Source organism: Tachyglossus aculeatus, chromosome 9, assembly GCF_015852505.1.
Source record: "Tachyglossus aculeatus isolate mTacAcu1 chromosome 9, mTacAcu1.pri, whole genome shotgun sequence".
NCBI classification, from domain to species: domain Eukaryota; kingdom Metazoa; phylum Chordata; class Mammalia; order Monotremata; family Tachyglossidae; genus Tachyglossus; species Tachyglossus aculeatus.
The window spans coordinates 34,485,642-34,507,571 of record NC_052074.1 but is presented as its reverse complement, the minus strand read 5'-3'; the positions used below and the strand labels follow the sequence as shown (position 1 = coordinate 34,507,571).

At 46.0% G+C, this 21,930-nt stretch overlaps 1 non-coding gene across 1 annotated transcript; it reads left to right on the top strand.

Moving 5' to 3' along the window:
- Nucleotides 1-3,877: 3,877 nt before the first annotated feature.
- On the top strand, nucleotides 3,878-4,015 carry LOC119932754. Its single transcript, XR_005452489.1, has one exon. It is a non-coding gene; the product is annotated as a small nucleolar RNA SNORA7 (small nucleolar RNA).
- The last annotated feature ends 17,915 nt before the right edge of the window (nucleotides 4,016-21,930 follow it).

Genomic DNA, 21,930 nt, shown 5'->3' with positions numbered 1-21,930 from the left:
TTAGGACCTGCAGTCCAGGGCCTTGGGCTAAACAGAACCTTCTGATCACCCCACAGTCAGCCCCAGCCCCAACTTTGTCAGGATCTGGGCCCTTCCCGTTCACCACAATTTGCCTTCTACTGGTCCCTAAGGAGTGGGAACCCTGCATCTGATAAGCAATTCCTGAATCCAGCAGCCAACACCATAAGCTGTTTGTTCAGAGGCTTCCCTGAGCCGTTCTCTCCCCACGCTCTACCCATCAGGCGATCCCCGAGGCAGGAAGGACAGGGAGCCAACTACCTGGTGAAGATGTTGGGGCAGTGGAACTTGGCAAAGATACGGACTCCTCCAGCTGGAAGTTGCTGAACACAGTGGGCAGCAGCACCAGACCTATGGGCCCACCCTCCCCAGGGCACTGCCTCCGTTCCTGTCACCACTGATATAACCCACAATCCCAGCTACTATCCAGCAACCTCTGCCCCCTCATCCTCTTGTGCTCAGTCCTGTCCTCTTCCCCATCTGGAGATGAGCAGGTGCACACCTGTTCCAGGTAGTCCACAAAATATCCCTTGGCCCCAGGCACCCAAAGATTTCTGAAATGTGCAGATTGTTTACATCGTGACTATAGCCCAAGAATGTCCAAAACACTTCTCCTCCCACCCCTGTGTGGAGGTCATTGCGAAGAAATGGCAGTGAGCTCAGTCCTACGCTGCCCCCAAAGTCAGTCTTTCTTAATGTGAGCCTGCTGAGAAGGCCCTGAACTGAACCAAAAAAGTTGCCTCCCCAAAATGGGAGGAAGATCTCCACCTCCTCCTCAGGAAAATCTGAAATGCTATTGGCAGATCTCGATTGGGTCTCAACAGGAAGCATGGACATGCATAAACGATGAAAGTTTTTTTTGAGCCCTGATATTTTGGCCACGTTCCTAACGGGTCAGCCGTCCAGCCATGCAGGATCAGCCATCAGAACCTGGGCAGAAAGGTTCAGGAGCAGTAAGCTCTTCATGGGCAGAGAATGTGTCTTACCAAATCTGATGTATTGTACTCACCCAAGTACTTCCTACAGTGCTCTGCACAGGTTTATTGATTGTGGCTGACGAGTGCTCTTGCCCTTGGTGGGTTCCCGAAAGGCCCCAGATGTGGCTTCCACATCCTAGCAGAGTAGCCCAAAGAGTGAACCAACTCTTCAGAAGGTCCAAAGCAATGTAATTGTTGTACATGGGTGTGCATGGCCCTCTCACCAACGAGTCCCATCTACTCTCTCCAACATCCCGTGTTTCTCCCCTGGTTCCCCCTCCAGGGTGGGTCTCCTCGTCTCTGACATCTTCTGGAGGTTTGAGGCAGGGTGTGAGGAGGCAAGCGGCTCCCTGCTGTTGATCACATGCAGAGGAGACTCCCACCTCCTGGGTTCTGAGTTGTCTTTTTTAAAGGTGACCTTCCTGTTAGCTGGTATTACCTCTGTGTTTGCCATTCTGGCTCCTCCCTGTCCTGGGTTTGCTGGCCTTTGAGAATAATCCCATTATTCCCACTCCTTCACCCTGTACTTTCTACTCCTGAAGACAGGTTCCAGCTATTTTTCCATCCTGTCACTTTGGCTCGCAATCTAGTGGATGGTCTACTTCCCCCTCAGACACTCTATGCCGTCTCCCCAGCAGTGGTCAGAGCATCGGAGTCAGAGGTCGTTGGTTCTAATCCCGGCTCTGCCACTTGTCAGCCGTGTGACTTTGGGCAAGTCACTTAACTTCTCTGTGCCTCTATTACCTCACCTGTAAATTGGGGATTAAGACTGTGAGTTCCACGTGGGACAACCTGATGACCTTTTATCTACCCCAGCACATAGAACAGTGTTTGGCACATAATAAACTCTTAACAATTACCAGTATTATTATTATCATGTCAGAGTGGTCAGCATCAGGGTGACTGCAGGAGCTCTGCAGATTGAGGAGGAGAGTGGCATGGCCTGACCCTATTTTGGTGTCCAGAGCAGGTAGTGACTACAGTCAAACGAGAAACATATGTCTAGGCTGCCTGCCTAGACCTCCCAAGAGGGCACTGCAGTTTATAAAGAAGCATTGTAGCTTTCTGTCACCAGAAGCAAGCAATGTAAAAAACTTGGCCGTGAGGGGAAATGAATTCACTTTCCCTGTTGGCCACTCTCAGTGGGGCTGACTCACCTGAGCCGTCCTGGCTCAGCTGGAGCCCAGCCAATACCAGAGATGGACTGGGACAAGAGATAAGGGCAAGGGGAGAGAAGAAGACGATGAGGGAGCAGAAGGAGACCCATTTCTCTCAGCCACTCTGCTCCTAATTGGAGAAGCTTGCCTTGACCGGGGATTTGAGGCAAAGAACACCAATGATAAAGTCTCTCATTGAGAATGACTGACAAGTCTCAGCCCTGATAATTCATGATTGAGAACCAGAGCTGGGAAATGGATTATAGTGCTAGTGGTTTGCTCAGGGCAACTTGCTTTCTCTCTTCCCTGTTAGTCATGTTCCTGCTGGGGCCCATGGGGTGTTGAGCAAGTAGGCGGATGGGAGGAAGGACATCAAAAGCATTCATTAAGTTTACTTTACCGCACTGCCTATCGTACAGAGTACAAGACTGGCACTCAGGAGGCCTGGGTTCAAGTTCCAGATCCCCCACTGTCCTGCTGTGTGACCTGACCCAAGTCACGTAGCCTCTCTGGGCCTCAGTTCCTTCATCTATAAATAAAATAAACTGTTAGCCCTCTTTTAGACAGAAATTTGTCCAACCTCACAACCCATCGTGCAGGATAATTAGGTTGGACACAGTCCCTGTCCTTCATTGGGTTCGCAATGTAAATCACCATTTTACAGAGAGGTCAAGTGACTTGCCCAAGGTCACACAGCAAGCAGTTGCCAGAGCAAGGATTAGAACCCAGATTCTCTGACACCAAGGCTCGTGCTCTTTCCATTAGGCCATGCGGCTTCTCTCTGAACCTCACTGTCCTCCTCTTGTGCCAGCCTTTCTGCCTGGAACTGCAGAAATAGAGCTTGCTTTCTTGTGGAAAACCCCCCCATAAAAACAGGTATAGAAAATAAAAGGTGTAGTCCTACGTTGGATGGATTTCAATGGTCCTGGACATTTTACTTCAACAGCAGTCAGTAAGTAATGTGACTGTAGCAATGTATGCTCACAAAAGAATAGAACACTGGGGACTATTAGTGGAATTTATTGGAATTTCGGTTAGGTACGTAACCCTGCCCCTTCCTACCTCACCTGGCTACTACAATCCAGCCTGCTAATGCTAACATCTCACTGTGCCTGTATCTCGTCTATCTTGCCGCTAACCTCTTGCCCTCGCCCTACCTCTGTCCTGGAAAGCTCTCTCTCCTCATATACGCCAGAATATTACTCTCCCCACCTTCAAAGCCTTATTGAAGACTCCTCTCCTCTGAGAAGCCTTCCCTAACTAAGCCCTCCTTTCCTCTTTTCCCACTCCCTTCTGCATCGCCCTGACTTTCTCCCCTTATTCCTCCCCCCTCCCAGCCCCACAGCACTTATGTACCATATCTTTAATTTATTTATATTATTTAATATACTATATTATATATGTTAATATATCGCATTTATTTAATATTATGTATCATTTATAAATAAATAATTTATATTGATGTCACTCTGAATTAGAGGAGGTCCCCACTGAGGTCCCCGCAACTTCCCAGAGCCAACTGTCTGAGAGTTCACAAGCACTGGCTCATCTGCCCTGCTGGAATACCAAGTTCTCAGGAATCAGGAGGGGTCTTATAGGACCCATTCCTACTCAACTGGGGCTGAGCTTGAGACTTGGTTTAGAAAAGTGTTTGGAGAAGAAAAGAAAACTCCCAGTCCTTTTGATTTGTCCAGCCACTAGTAATAACTATGGTACTCATTAAGCCCCCTCTCAGGGTCACACCTGGAGAGTTCCTAGTACTCTACCAGTCTCGGCTATGGGAGGGAGAGTCAAGCAGAGGCCTATCCATTCCATTCCTAGCTTGGGCAGTGGCTAGTGAGTGGAAGGCAATCTGCTACGAGTTAAAACTCACCCATGCTGGGCAGCAGCGGCGTGGGAGAGAGTGGAGGGCAGAGACTCGTTTACTGCACGGAAGGCGAAGCAAAAACTCCCCACTCTCAGCTTCAAGGCTGTCCATCACCTCACCCCCTCCTACCTCACCTCCATTCTCTCCTTCTGCAGCTCAGACCGCACACTCCGCTCCTCTGCCACTAACCTCTTCACCGTACCTCGTTCTTGCCTGTCCCTCCGTCGACCCCCGGCCCACGTCCTGCCTCTGTCCTGGAATGCCCTCCCTCCACACATCCGCCAAACTAGCTCTCTTCCTCCCTTCGAAGCCCTTCTGAGAGCTCACCTCCTCCAGGATGCCTTCCCAGACAGAGCCCCCCACCTTATCCTCTGCTCCTCCTCCCCTCCCCATGGCTCCACTCCCTCCCTCTGTCCTACACCCTTCTCCTCCTCACAGCACTTGTGTATATTTGTGCATATTTATTACTCTATTTTTTATTAATGATGTGTATATACCTATAATTCTATTTATTTTGATGGTATTGACACCTGTCTACTTGCTTTGTTTTGCTGTCTGTCTCCCACTTCTAGACTGTAAGCCCGTTGTTGGGTAGGGACTGTCTCTATATGTTGCTGAATTGTACTTTCCAAGTGCTTAGTACAGTGCTCTGCACACAGTAAGTGATCAGTAAATATGATTGAATGGATGAATGAATGAATGAACCACTTCCATATTTTTCCCAAGAAAACTCTACGGTAGAATGATTGCAGGTGGAGGTGGGGCATTCCAGGAGAGACGTGTCCACGGTGTTGCTATGGGGTGGAGATGACTCAACAGCATAAGATGAGAAAGACTTGTTAGCGCTGACTATGTGCCAAACCCCGTACTGTCTTGGGATAGATACGACATGAAGCGGCATCGGGATGGGAGTCAGAAGGTCATGGGTTCTAATTCTGGCTCCACCACTCGCCTGCTGTGTGACCTTGGGCAAGTTGCTTCACCACTCTGTGCCTCAGTTCCCGCATCTGTAAAGTGGGGATTAAGACTGTGAGCCCTATGTGGGGCAGGGACTGTGTCCAGCCTGACTGACTTCTAGTCTCCCCCAGCACTTAGTACAGTTCCTGATACATAGTCAGCGCTTAACAAATACCACAATTATTATTATTAACATAATCAGGTGGGACACACTCTCTGTCCCTCATAGGGCTCCCAGTTTAAGTAGGAGGGAGAACAGGTATTAAATCCCCATTTTACAGATCAGGAAACTGAGGCTGGAGGAATAATAACTTGGAATAAATGGGGAATTCCTGAGACCCCAGTGGTTAGGAGGAAGAACTTAACACCCTGCTTATATTAGTAATTAATTATTTATTTTTGGTTTCAAGCCTTCTGTGAATTCCTCTGATCTCTTCCCCCAACATAATCTCTGCTAACAGGTAGGCAAAACCTACTTTTCTTCTTTAGCAAAAGCAATAAATTCAAAAGCACGTATTCTGAATCCAGGTCCTCTGACTCCCAAGCCTGTGATCTGCCCATTGGACCACAAGTCCTTCCCTCTGGAACCCCATTACTTAAGGTACAAAATCAAGCCCTGATTTTTGCCACTTCCAGCCCTCTGGGAAGGCCTTCTGGCTTCAGAAAATGGCATAGAGCTGAATAAACTCTTTAAACTTACTGTTTTCAAGATTCCAAAGTAGTCCATCATGTCTAAATGGACTAGTGAGATGCTTTATTTCCACTACTTACCACCCACTGAAATGTGCCACTGGTCTGAGAGGTTAATTATAATCTCACCAGCCAATTTGACAAGTTTCCCATCCTCCGGGGGACAACCCAACCAATTATTTAGGCTAAACCAGCATTTGCCTGTTAGCTCACTTCCCAAAAATGTATCTTTGATTTTTATTTTTCTTGCATTTTTCTACTTTTCATCTAGAAGAGCTTAATTTTCATTTGTTCAGTGTCAGAGAATGGTAATCCTATACAGTACCTGCATTAACTCCCTGGACAGGCAGAGAGAAAAGTCCTAGATCTTCCCTGTAGTTGAGCTCAGGTCAAGTTTTTTTTTTCATCCTAATCAGGAAAGTATGGAGTCTTTGGGGAAAAACAAGTGCTTCCTCTGTTTGTAACTCTATTGAGATTTCTAGGTTTTTAATTTCCTGAGCCCATACCCTGATCAGAGGAGTCTCATGCAAAAAGTGGGAATTACCACTTTCTGCCTTTCATCTCCAAAGTCCTTAGAAAGCATTTCCTAATTAATCCTTCCAACATCAGCAGTGATTAAACAGCATAGCAGATAACCACCCACTTAATCAGGTACTTGGAACTAATTTCTAATACTAGCTGTCAAATAATGCCTGGGAGTAGAGGTGGAGGAGGTAACATAGCAAAAATACTTGAACACGTTATTCATCTTGGTTTTATCTGGGCAAAATAAATTAAAATTTCATTAGGAAAACAATCTTTTATCCTCTGGTGGGGAAGGAATTTGTCTACTAACTCTATTACACCTTCCCGAGTGTTTAGTGCAGTGGTCTCAATACAGTAGGTGCTCAGTAAATAACACTGATTGATTGAGCTCTTCATTTCCTCACTCCACACGTCCCCAAAATTACAAAATGGAAGTTTCAGTGAGCTTCAAAATGTAGTATTGCCAACAAATGAACCCAGAAAGAGAGAACTGAAGGAAAAGCATTCTGAAAGCACTAGGTTCCCATAGCAGACAACTGCAGGAGTTATGATCCAAAATGATTTATCTTGTCCTTGTTCTTGTTATTTCTTAGCCAAGACAAGGTCTTCCCCATTACAGAGATTCCTTGGGGGGGATTCTGTCAAGTAAATAGACGTGGAATCACAATAAAGAGCAGAGATGAGATCACTCTCTGCACCTGGATTTCCAGGTTGTTCAGTCTCTCAAGCCTTGACACTGTTTGCGTGGAGTAATGATTCTGATTTTCTAAACAATGGACCACCTGAGCGCCTTCTAGATACTGAAATGCAAGTAGGCAGATTGGAGGAGAACATCTATTTTGTAGGGAGGTCTACATAGGTTTTTTTACTGGTTAGAGTTAGGCAAAATGATCCTGGCATGTAGCAATCAGGAGTTACGTACAAATGAACTACTGAAAAAATATCAGAACAGCCATCAGTTATTTCTTGCATCGTGAGTCTTTATAAACTTCCTGGTTCATATGTTGCAAATTGCTATCTATAGTATAAATCAAGTGACAGTGACTAAATCACATTGTCTAAGCTTGCCCATTGGAACGCCTTCTGTGAAATCCCAGCTGAATTTTTTTTCATCTGTTGTGATTTTGCCCGTCTCTTGACATTAGTAAACATTAAGTTTTCAGGCTACTCAGTATTTCCCTTAACAATCGTTCAACTGTTGTCTTTCATGCCCTACTAGATCTTTATACTCAAACCACCTTCCTGTGACAACCAAATTGATAACTTCACCACCCTCTCTACTGGGCTCAACTCCCTCGTTCCCCCATCCCTACACCGATCTTGTACTACTAACCCAGAATCCTGGATCACCTCCACAGCCTGCTTCCTTTGTCCCTGTGCACGGCTTGTAGAGCACTGCTGGCAGAAATCCAGATTCCAGGCCGACTTTGTCCATCTGGATTTCATCCTTGCCTGCTTAACTCTGTCCTCTCTGACTGACAACATTATTTCTCCATTATTATTGACTTCCGTACTCATGGCCCTGGCCAGTACCTTCAGACATTTAACTCCCTTCTCAAACCTCTTGTACCCTGCCCACCCCCCAATCAATCTCTTGCCCCTAATTACCTGGCCACATACTTTATAGAGAAAATTGAAACCATCAGGCGTGATCTCCCTAAAATCTCCTCTCCTCCTCTCCAGTCCCTCTCCCCTGCTTCCCCTTCTTCAACTCTCCCATCTAGCAGTATCTCCAGAGGCGATCCCCTGTCTCCTCTCAAAACCCACCCTCTCCATCTGCACCTCCGGCCCCATCCCTTCTCATCTTGTTAAAACACTTCCCCCCTCCCTTCTTCCTTCCCTGATCACCATCTCCAATGGCTTCTTTCCCAGTTTTCAAATATGCTCATGTATCCCCTACCCTAAAAAAAGCCTCCTTTGACTCCAGGACTCCTTCCAGTTATTGCCTCAATTCCCTTCAGTCATTCCTCTCCAAACTCCTTGAATGAGTTGTCTTACACCTGATGCCTCCACCTCCTCTCCTCCAATTCTCTCCTTGACTCCCACCAATCTGGCTTCTGCCCCCTTCACTCCACCAAAGGTGCCCTCTCTAAGGCCACCAGTGATCTCCTTTTTGCCAAATTCAACTGCCCCTACTTCATCCTAATCCTTCTTGACTTCTCAGCTGCCTTCTACACTGTTGATCACCTCCTCCTCCTGGAAACATTATCCAACTTTGCCTTCACTGACACTGTCCTCTCCTGGTTCTTCTCCTATCCTTCTGGTCTTTCATTCTCAGTCTCTTTCATGGACTCCTCCTCTGCCTCCCACCCCCTAACTGTAGGAGTCAGTTTTGGAACCCCTTCTATTCTCTATCTACACCCACTCCCTTGGAGAACTCATTCACTCTCATGACTTCAACGACCATCTCTCTGCAGATGATTCCCAAATCTACATCTCCAGCCCTGATCTTTCTCCTCCTCTGCAGTCTCTTCTTTCCTTCTGCCTTCAGGACATCTCTACCTGGATGTCTTGCTGACCCCTCACACTTAACATGTCCAAAACAGAACTCCTCACATTCCCCACCAAACCATGTCCCCTCATCACCACCATTCCTGTCTCAGAAGCCCATAAAAAGCCCTTGCATTACCCTCCTCGACTCATCTCTCATTCAACCCACATGTTCAAATTCTGTCCGTTCCACCTTCCCATTGCTAAAATCCACCCTTTCCTCTCGATCCAAACTTCTACCATGTAAATTCAAGTACTTATCCTATCTCATCTTGATCACTGGACTGCAGCAGTCGCCTGGCTGACCTCCCTGCCTCCTTTCCCTCCCGACTCCAATCCATACTTCTCTCTCCTGCCTGGATAATTTTTCTACAGATATGTTCAGTTCATGTTTCCCCACTCCTTGAGAACCTCCAGTGGTTGCCCATCCACACCCAAATCAAACAGAAACTCATTACAGTACCAAATCACCTTGCCCCTTCCTACCTTACCTCCCTGATTTTCTACTACAACCCAGATGGCACATTTCACTCCTCTAATGCCAACAATCTTGATCTCACCTATCTTGCCGACAACCCATATAATAATAATAGAAGAATTGAGAAGGATTATGCTTTATTTTTGCCTGATGAATGTCTGCTAAGTGGTTATGATCACTATGGTTACTATGGTTTCATTCTTACATGCTCTCCCTGCTGAGAAAATCAATTTGTTACCTTGCTTAATCTGTCTCAGAAATAAGTCAGGTCAAGGCCAGGGATGGATTAAAACCATCTGGGCCCAGGGATGATCCCAGGTTAGTTAAGACACTCCAGCCTACCTTCTGGCTGTTTTAGAAATGCGAGGGGGAATCCCTCAGCGACAACAAACAAGCCAGGCATCAAAAGGGCTGTATCTGGCAGCCAAACTAATATTTCTTCTTACACTTACACACACACACAGCCCAGAGAGACTCTTTCCATCCCCAATGGAGAGCTTTGGTCTCCACTGTCACCTGGCTGAAGGAGTTCTGAAGCGAGCACGAGCTGTGCTGAGAGAAAAGGAATGGCTTGGTTGTTGGTGGTCACCAGCGGTTGGCTTTTGCCACACATACTCCCAAAGAATGAGACCTCCCTCTGATCCTGGCCATAGGGATGAGAAAGCAGCGTGGTTCAGTGGAAAGAGCACAGGCTTGGGAGTCAGAGGACGTGGGTTCTAATCCCAGCTCTGTCACTTGTCTGCTGTGTGACCTTGGGCAAGCCGATTAACTTCTCTGTGCCTCAGTTTCCTCATCTGTAAAATGGGGATTAATAATAATAATGATGGCATTTATTAAGCGCTTACTATGTGCAAAGCACTGTTCTAAGCGCTGGGGAGGTTACAAGGGGATCAGGTTGTCCCACGGGGGGCTCACAGTCTTAATCCCCATTTTACAGATGAGGTAACTGAGGCTCAGAGAAGTTAAGTGACTTGCCCAAAGTCACACAGCTGACAATTGACATAGCCGGGGTTTGAACCCATGACCTCTGACTCCAAAGCCCGTGCTCTTTCCACTGAGCCAAGCTGCTTCTCATAAGACTGTGAACCTCTCATGGGACAACTTGATTACCATGTATTTACCCCAGTGCTTAGAACAGTGCTCAGCACATAGTAAGTGCTTAACAAATACCATTATTGTTATTATTATTAGAAATAAGAGTGAACAAGCATGCCTGTGAGTGAGGAAGGGAAAATCCAAACCCTGCACTAGATAAAAAGCCAAAGCTACCAAACCTATCACCAACCCCTCTCATCCAGCACCACCCCAACCCAGGCAGTTTTACCAACCCCCTGGATAATAATAATAATAATAATGTTGGTATTTGTTAAGTGCTTACTATGTGCCAAGCACTGTTCTAAGCACTGGGGGAGATACAAGGTAATCAATGTTGTCCCACGTGGGGCTCACAGTCTTCATCCCCATTTTACAGATGAGGGAACTGAGGCACAGAGAAGTTAAGTGACTTGCCCAAAGTTACACAGCTGACAAGTGGTGGAGCAGGGATTCGAACCCAAGACCTCTAACTCTGAAGCCCAGGCTCTTTCCACTGAGCCACGCTGCTTCCTGGGATGCAGCAGGAGAGCTAGAGGATCCCATGGTCATACTTTGTCTACCAGCTCTAGGACATTGACTCCTCTCTTGGGAGTCACCCAGCCACTTAAAGGGTGGTGTCTCCTGTAAAAGTCACCCATGGCAGGGCTCAGGCAGAAAGGAGGGCTTTACCATTCGGTGGTGTTTGGCTTGGAGGACGGATGAGGGGAGCAAGGTGACAGCAGCTTATCCTTGGGGCCTCAGGGCCCCACACAGTTAATAATAATAGTAATAATAATCATGATATTTGTTAAACACTTACTATTTGCCAGGCACTGTACTAAGCACCGGGGTGCATACAAGCAAATCAGGTTGGACAGAGTCCCTGTCCCATGTGGGGCTTGCAATCTCCATCCCCATTTTACAGATGAGGTAACAGGCACAGAGAAGTTAAGTGACTTGCCCAAGGTCACACAGCAGACAAGTGACGCAGATGGGATTAGAACCTGTGACGTTCTGACTCCAGGGCCCATGCTCTAGACACTCCCCACCCTTCCTCCATCATCCTACCTCTCCCTCACAGAGCAAAGAAACTTGAAATATCAGAAGGGGGTGGTGGGAGTCTGAAGGCCAAAAGAGGACACACAGTCAGAGTTGTTACCAAGAAGTCTCTACAACATCTGCTGTGAAAAAGTGCTTTCGAGTCTCATCTCCCTTTCTTAAGAAATCTCCCTTTCTTAACTCCCCACCACCACCACCACCACCACCACCGAGAAACTCTTGACCTTAGGCCTCTGGGGAACACATTTTTCTTTTCAACACTTGAATCTTGTACCTCAGTGCTTAGAGAGCCCTTTGAGTGCTTAGTACAGTGCCCACAGGAAGCACTTAATAAACACCACTGATGGATTGAGGGGCCCTGACTAGTTGGGTGACTTGGAATTTCAGAGTCGGAGAGTTTTCAGCCTTCTTGGAAAAAAGTCCGAGGGGCGGTTTGCTAGAGAGTAAAGAAATTGCATACATTGTAGGGAAATGCAGGGTACATATCATCTAAAAAGAGACTTGGCTAACCTGGACTGTCATCTTCAGTGTCCTTATTGACCATGTGTGAGGTATTAGTGTCAGCCTTGGGGTTGGAGGGGAGGATTTATAAGTAGCCATGCTCTAGCTTCCTTCTCAGGATCATACCTGGAGTTTCCAGTACTCTACCAGTCTCGACTACGGGAGGGAGAGTTGAGCAGAGGCATACCCATTATGTTCCTAGCTTGGGCAGTGATTAGTGAGTGGAAGGCAATCTTCTAGACTGTGAGCCCACTGTTGGGTAGGGACCGTCTCTATATGTTGCCAACTTGTACTTCCCAAGTGCTTAGTACAGTGCTCTGCACACAGCGCTCAATAAATACGATTGAATGAATGAATGCTACAAGTCAAAACTAACCTTTGCTGGGCTGCAGCGGCATGGGAAAGAGCGGAGACTTAAGTTTACTGTGCGGAAGGAGGCAATGGTAAACCACCTCCGGATTTTTACCAGAAAACTCTATGGATACACTACCAGAATGATTGCAGATGGAGGTGAGGTATTCTGGGAGAGATATGTCCGTGACTTGGGTTGGAGATGACTCGACAGCATAAGACAATGCTCTAACTACAGAAACAAAAATAAGTCTAACTTGTTTATATTGGGGGGTTATAAATTTTGCTTCTTGATTCTGTGGCACAGTCTGGAAGGGGCCAATGTTGTATTTGAATGTAAGAGGAGTCTTCTAAGGGTGGAGGGCAAAAATCTGCAAAGGGAGTGAAAATGACACAAAAATGAGAGAGACAGAGAGGCAGAGGGGGAAGAGAAAACAGAGAAATGTATTCAGACCTAAGGTCCTTAGTTCTTCTCTCTCTCTCTCTTATTTTCTTTAATTCCCTCTTCCTGCCCCTGCTTCACTTTCTCTTCCTCCCACTCCAATCACAAGGCTTTTCCTCTCAGTTTGAACTGGAGGGGCGGAAAACTAGTCAGCCCCTGGGGAGGGGAAGGGAGCTGAACCTGCTGCTGGAAGGAAAGTAGGCAGGGGTCGAATCTCCATCTGGTACCCTCCTGTCCCTGTTCCCCCAGGAGCCCATCCTACGGCAAGGATGGTGGTGGCGGGGGCTGTCAGCATGTTCCAACATGTTGGCTTATGCAGAGCCAACACCAAGGGGTGAGGCAGCAAGCACTTCCATCACTCTTGCTCGGTGACATTTTCTGCTCCTGTCATGTCCAGGGGCACCGGGGGTTGGCATTATTGACCCTGACTACCTCAGGAAGGAGATGGCCCTCCTTGGTGGCAGCCACTCCTTTTCTGGAAAAAGTTGTAATGGGGGTGGGCCCTTATTTAGTGCGTTCATAGATGGACCCTTCTTTCAGAAACCTGGTGGCGGATCTCTGGGGCAGCCAGAGTGCCCAAACTCAATAGTTATTACTCTGCTTGTGAAGGATATTACTTTAGTAAAAACAGTGCCAGCCCTGTGATCCATAATTACCGTAATCACCTTCAAGTGATTCCCTTGAACTGGCTGTGCATGGAAGGATCTTTAAACAGGGATTTCCTTTCCCTGTGAAGGACCATTGATTTCCTTTCATCCCATTGGCAGTTTAATATGATGTCACCCATATGGAAAATAGATGCTTTTACATCAGGTCCTTTTTCTGGGTTTGTTTTGTGTCCATTTGAGTCTTTTTGAGTTCATTTTTTCCTTTAACTCACAAAACATGAAAGGTTACATCCCTCTGCTTTGTCCCAAGTTTCCCTGGGTCCCTCATTGAGTCTCCCTGGGCTGTGCAGAGAATCTCCTCAAGGCTATGTTTTCCATCTCCGTCAGATCCCACACTAAGTCTTCACTGGGTCCCATAATGAATTTCGTGGAGGCCCACACTAAGTCTCCATGACGTCCTTCTTGAGCTACACTGGACACACACCAAATCTCTCTGTGGCCCCGCACTGAGTTCCCTAATAATAATGATTTAATAAGTGTATGGCCTAGTAGAAAAAACCCGGGTTTGGGACTCTGGGACTTTCCTGCTATATGACCGTGGGAAAGTCACTTAACTTTTCTGTGCCTCAGTTTCCTCATCTGTAAAATAGGGATTCAATACCCATTCTTTCTAACTTGTGGGCTGAGCTCTCCACGTGTGACCGTGACTGTGTCTTGCCAGCTTACAGTATATCTATTTCAGTGCTCAATACAGTGCTGGGCACATAGTAAGTGCCTTACATTTTTTGAAACACTTATTCTGTGCTAAGAACTGGGGTAAATACGAGGTTTTCAGATTGGAAACAGCCCCCATTCTATGGGCCTAGCAATCGATCTTGTCTCTGTCTCCCCCTTCTAGACTGTGAGCCCACTGTTGGGTAGGGACCGTCTCTATATTCTGCCAACTTGTACTTCTCAAGCGCTTAGTACAGTGCTCTGCACACAGTAAGCGCTCAATAAATATGATTGAATGAATGAATGATCTCCAGATGAGAAAACCGGGGCCCCGAGAAGTAAATTACTTGCCCATAGCTGCAAAGCAGATGTCAGTGACAGAGTTTGGGGCTGAAATTTGGGTCTTGACTTCATGCTCTTTCCACAAGGCCACTTTGAATGTCCTTGGGACCAGATTCAGATTCTCCCTGAGCCCTGTAGTAAATCCCCCTAGTCAAAATGAGGCTGCGTGGTCTGGTGGGAACAGCGTGGGACTGGGAGTTAGGGAACCTGGGTTCTAGTCCCAGCATTACCACTTGCCGGCAGTAATCTTGACCAAGTCACTCTATCTCTCTGTGTTTCAGTTTCTTTTTCTGTAAAATGTGGTTAAAATGCATGTCCCTCCCTTTTAGACAGTGAGCCCCACACGGGAAAGGGACTGTGTCCAATCCGATTGTCTATGTCCCTAATGCTAAGAACTGCACTTGGCACATAGTAAGTGCTTAATAAATACCGTCATTATTATCATTAGGTGGCCAGTTCTAGGCTGCCCTACTCAGATTTGCCTTTCCCAGATCACATAGTCACGGGCTGATATAACACATAAAACGTTAAAGCTGGTTAAATAGATACAACCGGAAATCATGCTACACATAGAATTCATGTCTCAAGGAGGGTCTAATGACAGTACCTTCCTCCTACGAGGGCTGAATCTAAAGCACTCAGGACAGTACCTGCCTGCTTTTTCTTTAAACTCTGGAGAAACAGAGCCCACCAAAAGAATCACTCAGTCTGGAAATTCTTCCTCCCATCTCATTTCCTCATGCTGTCTGCCTGGTCCTCCATGGGCACAGGACAACTACTCACCTTCACCCAGCCAAAATAATTTTGAAGGCAGACATTTTCCTTGTACCTGGGGATCTGAAACTTTTTATCAAATCTCAGAGCTAGAAGGGATTATTCATTCAATCGTATTTATTGAGTGTTTACTGTGTGCAGAGCACTGTACTAAGTGCTTGGGAAGTACCTATTACAAAAGATCATCTGATCGTCAGGCCTGTCCTTCCCACCAGGTGAACGACTAAATCAATCAGAGCGGACAGCGATCTCTTTTATTTTTAAAAGGTCCACTGGACGAAAAATTATTATAGTATTTATTAAGCACTTCAAGTGTGCTAAGCATTAGGGTGGGTTTAAGACAATCAGATTGGACACAATCCCTGTCCCTCGAGGTTTACAGTGCTAGAGGTAGGGAGAGTCGATATACCCAGTTTACAGAGGAGGAAACTGAGGCTCTTGTGGGCAGAGATTTCAATTTTTTTTCTATTGTGCTCTCCCAAATGTTTAGTACAGGGCTTTGCATGCAGCAGGCTTTCAATAAAAACTATTGACTGATTGATTGACTGAAGCCTAGAGAGATTAAGATGAGCCCCCCATGGGACAACCTGATCACCTTGTAACGGCCCCAGCACTTAGAACAGTGCTTTGCTCATTGTAAGTGCTTAATAAATGCCATTATTATTATTATTATTATTATTAAGTGATTGTTCAAGGTCACCCATAGGCCAGTGCAAAACTTGGACTGGAATCCCGGCCTCCTGATTTACAGGCCTGGGCTCCTTCCACTAGGCATGACTTCCCTCTTCCTCTAGGCCTTGTTCTAAGTCTCTGATAATCGAGATGTCCTTCCTTATAAAAAGCCAAATCTCTCTTGTGCCACTTATACCCACTTTCTAATTGGTGAACCAAAAGAGCACCGGTCAAAAATACCTTTCATAAAATATGTCTAAGCTGATTGAGGGCAGGGGTCGTGTCTTCCTATTCTGTTGTACTGTACTCTTTCATGCGCTTAGAACAATGCTCTATACACAGTAGATACTTAATAAATGCTTGAGTAAAGCGTCCTAGAGTGGGTAACCTCTAACAGTGGACAGCCAAGGCTCATCACCTAAAGAGAGAGTCTGTCCAGCCCTCGTCCTATCTGAGACTACCTTCAGGTCCTGGTCCAACCAGGTTGCATCAGGATGAAATGGCAGTGCGTCTTCTTGATTTTTAGAAAATTAGGAAGCCTCTGACTGTGGCTGTTGTGATTCTGGGTAGCCCTGTCTGAAACTTTGCTCCTTCAGTCTAAATACTCCGCTGCTAATATCAGATTTATTCTTGTCCTTGTCTCTTATAATGTTGGGTATTATTTCATTTTATTATTTTATGGCTTATTCACCTTTATTATTACTACTACTATTATTATTATTATATTATATATAATATATAGTAATATATATTATATATAATATAATTATAATATATATAATATATACAATTATATATATAATATATAGTATTATTATTACTATTATTATTACTACTAATGATAATTCACCCTCTCATAGCATTTGATAAGCACTGACTATGTGCCAGGCACTGTACTAAGCGCTGGGGTAGGTGCAAGCTAATCAGGTTGGACACCGTCCCTTGTTCCATATGGGGCTCACAGTCTTAGTCCCCATTTTACAGATGAGGTAACTGAGGCCCAGAGAAGTGAAGTGACTTGCCCAAGGTCACACAGCAGACACGTGGTGAAGCCGGGACTAGAACCCAGGTCCTTCTGACTCCCAGGCTCTATCCATTTCGCCACGCTGCTTCTCATTTATTCACCCTTTATTCACCTCCACCTCAGCCCCATGGTACTTAATTTATATATTTATATTAATGTCTATCTCCCCGTGTAGACTGTATGCTCGTTGTGGGCAGGGAATGTGTTTGTTCTATTGCCAAGCATTTAGTACAGTGCTCTGCACACAGTACATGTTAAATAAATATAATTGATTGATTTATTGATTATTTTTATTATTTCCTCCCTCATTATATGTCCCTCCCAATGATTCAATCGATTGACAATATTTATTGAATGCCTTTTAAAAGCAGATTCATTCATTCATTCATTCAATCATATTTATTGAGCACTTACTGTGGGCAGAGCACTGTACTAAGTGCTTGGGAAGTACAAGCCGGCAACATATAGAGATGGTCCCTACCCAACAACGGGCTCACAGTCTAGAAGGGGGAGATAGACAACAAAACAAAACATGTAGACAGGTGTCAAAACCATCAGAACAAATTGAATTATAGCTATAATCACACTTAAAATATTCTGTTGCTCACAGATATTCTCGGCATCAGACCGTAAACTAGTTCTGGGCAGGGAATGTATCTGCTCATTGTCATATCATACTCTCTCAAGTGCTTAGTACACTGCTCTGCACAAAGTAAGTGCTTAATAATAATAATAATAATAATAATAATAATAATAGCATTTGTTAAGCGCTTACTATGTGCAAAGCACTGTTCTAAGCGCTGGGGAGGATACAAGGTGATCAGGTTGTCCCACGTGGGGCTTACAGTCTTAATACCCATTTTACGGATGAGGTAATTGAGGCACAGAGAAGTTAAGTGACTTGCGCATGGTCACACAGCAGATAATTGGTGGAGCTGGGATTTGAACCCATGGCCTCTGACTCCCAAGCCAGTGCTCTTTCCATTGAGCCACGCTGCTTCTCAATAAATAGACGAGTGAATGAATGAATTGGTGTGACTGTATTTTCTACTGGGACTACAGCATCCAGTTTGCATTTCCAAGGGCTCAGTACAGTGCTCTACACACAGTAAGCGCTCAATAAATGCGATTGAATGAATAAATGAATGAATGACTCCCCCCAAATGACCCTCTACCTCCCTCCAATGACTGATTTCAGGTGCCAAACCCTCATTTTCTTTCTAATCAATCAATTGCATTTATTGAGCGCTTACTGTGTGCAGAGCACTGTACTAAGCGCTTGGGAAGTACAAGTTGGCAACATATAGAGACGGTCTCTACCCAACAGTGGGCTCACAGTCTAGGGTTTCCCTTCCTCCCTTCTAGTTTCCAATGGCCATTCGGGGGTTTAAAAGGCCCACAGTGCCCCCCAAAATCACACACAGAAGGCTAAAAAGTTAAAGACTGCATTTGGCTGTTGGCATATCTGTTTTGGGGGTATTTTCACTGCTTTGGGATCCCAAAATAATAATAATAATAATGGCATTTATTAAGCGCTTCCTATGTGCAAAGCACTGTTCTAAGCACTGAGGAGGTTGCAAGGTGATCAGGTTGTCCCACGGGGGGCTCACAGTCTTATCCCCATTTTACAGATGAGGTAACTGAGGCACAGAGAAGTGAAGTGACTTGCCCAAAGTCACACAGCTGACAACTGGCAGAGCTGGGATTTGAACACATGACCTCTAACTCCAAAGCCCGGGCTCTTTCCTCGGAGCCACGCAGCTTCTCTAAAAGCATACAGATCCCCAAAATTACTGGCAGAGGGATACCAACTGCTAATGATGATGGTATTTGCTAAGCGCTTACAATGTGCCAAGCACTGTTGTAAGCGCTGGGGTAGATACAAGGTAATCAGGTTGTCCCAGCTTGGGGCTCACAGTCTTCATCCCCATTTTACAGATAAAGTCACTGAGGCATAGAGAAGTTAAGTGACTTGCCCATAGTCACATAGCTGATAGGTGGCGGAGCTGGGATTAGAACCCACGACCTCTGACTCTCAAGCCCGGGCTCTTGCCACTAAGCTACGCTGCTTCTCTAATACCACATATGTGATGAGTTGGGATTTGAAAAATATCGATGTAGGGCCTAAGTAGTCCTTAGCATTAAGGTAAAGGTAACCAAGAACAGCAGACAATATTGGTGCAACAGGCATTAAAATGAGACTGCCTCACCCTGGAAGTAGAACTTTCTCCAAGAGGCAGAATTGATCAAGCTGCGATTTTTACCTACATGCAATGCACTGGACTAAACGCCTGGGAAAGTACAGGATAACAGAGTTGGTAGACATGTTTCCTGCCCACAAGCTTTCCAATGACCTTGGCGTGTCCCTGCAAATAGCTTTTCTGAAGTTAGCTGCATTGACAGATCTCACTGGACAGTCCCTGCTGCTGTCCTCGGCTTTCCAGAGAACTCCAAATCCTCAAAGCCCATTCCCTGTCTCACAAACCCGAAATCTTGGTGTCGTCCTTGACTCCGCTCTCTCATTCAACCCACATATCCAATCTGCCACCAAATCCCATGGCTCTCACTGCCCAAGATCTGCCCTATCCTCTCCATCCAAACCACTACCATGTTAGTGTAATCACTGATCCTATCCCACCTGCATTACTGCATCAGCCTCCTTTTTGACGTCCCAACCTCCTGCCTCTCCGCACTCCAGTCCAACCTTCCTACAGAAACGTTCAGGGCATGTCACCACCCCCTCCTCAAAAATCTCCAGTGGTTGCTTATCAACCTCCATATCAAACAAAAACTCCTCACTACTAGCTCTATAGCTCTCCATCACCTTGCCCCCTCCTACCTCGCCTCCCTTCTCTCCTTCTATATCCCAGCCCGCACACTCCACTCCTCTGGTGCTAACCTACTTCTCACTGTGCTTCAATCTCACCTGCCTCGCCGCCAACCCCTGGCCCACCTCCTACCTCTAGCCTGGAATACCCTCCCTCCTCAAATCTGCCAGACAATCACTCTCCCCCCCTTCAAAGCCCTACTGAAGATACACCTCCTCCGAGAGGCCTTCCCAGACTAAGCCCCCCTTTTCCTCAGCTCCTACTATCTTCCGCGTCACCCTGACTCGCTCCCTTTGCTCCCCCCCACCCCACAGCACTTACACATATATCTATAATGCTATTGATTTATACTGATTTATACCGTATATTGACGCCTTCGAAAAATGAGAGCAGCGATCCACTGCGGCGGGAAAAGTCTGCCTCTGGAACCCACCCCCCATGCCGTCTGGCAACCCGTTGGGTCTGTCGTCTTGGTCTCCCTCTCAGGGGTCGCCGGCTGGCCATCTAAATCCCAGCCCATCCTAGGTGTGTGAGTTGGATTTTGGATTAAATGTTTGAGATACGAGCAGCAGCGTACACTTTCCAACACGAGAGAACCGCCTTGGTTTTTTGGAATGGCAATGCTGCCAAAATCCTCACCCCTTTCGTCAGTGTTTCGGTTCTTATAAGGAAAAACCCTTTTTTGGCGTGGCTCGGTGGAAAGAGCCTGGGCTTGGGAGTCAGAGGTCGTGGGTTCTAATCCCGGCTCCGCCACTGGTCATCTGTGTGATGTTGGGCAAGTCACTTTTTTTTATAATGGCATTTATTAAGTGCTTACTATGTGCAAAGCACTGTTCTAAGCGCTGGGGAGGTTACAAGGTGATCAGGTTGTCCCACGTGGGGCTCACAGTCTTAATCCTCATTTTACAGATGAGGTAACTGAGGCCCAGAGAAGTTAAGTGACTTGCCCAAAGTCACACAGCTGTCAATTGATGGAGCCGGGATTCGAACCCATGACCTCTGACTCCAGAGCCCGTGCTCTTTCCACTGAGCCACACTGTTTCTCTTCTCACTTCACTTCTTCACTTCTTCACTTCTACTTCACTTCTCTGGGCCTCCCCCTTTTAAATGTGAATAAAAAAAAAATCCTCTGTTTGTCTCTCCTTTCTAGACTGTGAGCCCATCATTGGGTAGGGACTGTCTCTATATGTTGATGATTTGTACTCCCCAAGCACTTAGTACAGTGCTCGTCCCAGAGTAAGCGCTCAATAAATACGATTGAATGAATGAATTGAATGAATGATTACTGATGCCTGTTTACTTGTATTGATGTCTGTCTTCTCCCCATTAGACTGTGAGCCTGTTGTGGGCAGGGATTGTCTCTCTTTATGGCTGGATTGTACTTTCTAAGTGCTTAGTACAGTGCTCTGCACACAGTAAGTGCTCGATAAATAGACTGTGAGCCCACTGTTGGGTAGGGACCGTCTCTATATGTTGCCAACTTGTACTTCCCAAGCGCTTAGTACAGTGCTCTGCACACAGTAAGCGCTCAATAAATACGATTGAATGAATGAATGAATGATAAATATGATTGAATGATTGAATGAATGAAAACATAGTTCAAAGACAGCGGCAGAGACTCAGGTTTTCACTGCTGGAAGGAGGCATTGGTAAACCACTTCTATATTAAGAGGAAATGGTAAACCACTTCCGTATTTTTACCAAAAAAATCTAGGGGTACGCATACCGGAATGACTACGTATACAGTGCAGGAAGATGAGCCCCTCAAGTCAGAGAAGCAGCGTGGCTCAGTGGAAAGAGCCCCGGCTTTGGAGTCAGAGGTCATGGGTTCAAATCCCAGCTCCTCCAACTGTCAGTTGTGTGACTTTGGGCAAGTCACTTAACTTCTCTGTGCCTCAGTTACCTCATCTGCAAAATGGGGATTAAAACTGTGAGCCCCCCATGGGACAACCTGATCACCTTGTAACCTCCCTAGCACTTAGAACAGTGCTTTGCACATAGTAAGCGCTTAATAAATACCATTAAAAAAGGCATTCAATGGGCTACTGTGGTCGAGTAGATGATGTCTCAGAGTATTGTAGGTGTTTATGACGTGGCCAGAACCAAGCCTGCGAGATCTCCGGTTGCTGACGTTGCCATACAAGAAACGAATATCCAAAACTGTAAAGATGCCCATATTATAGGGAGTGCGGAGTATGAACCAGGGAAAGCTGGGAATAGTCAAGAATGAAATGGACCAATTGAAGAACGGTAACTTGGGAATAAACGAACTGAAATGGACAGGTACTGGGCATTTCCAATCAAATGAGCACATCATCTACTACTCTGTTTTTGCTGAAAAATAGAAGAAGTGGTGTAGTGGTAATTGTGACAAAGAAATTT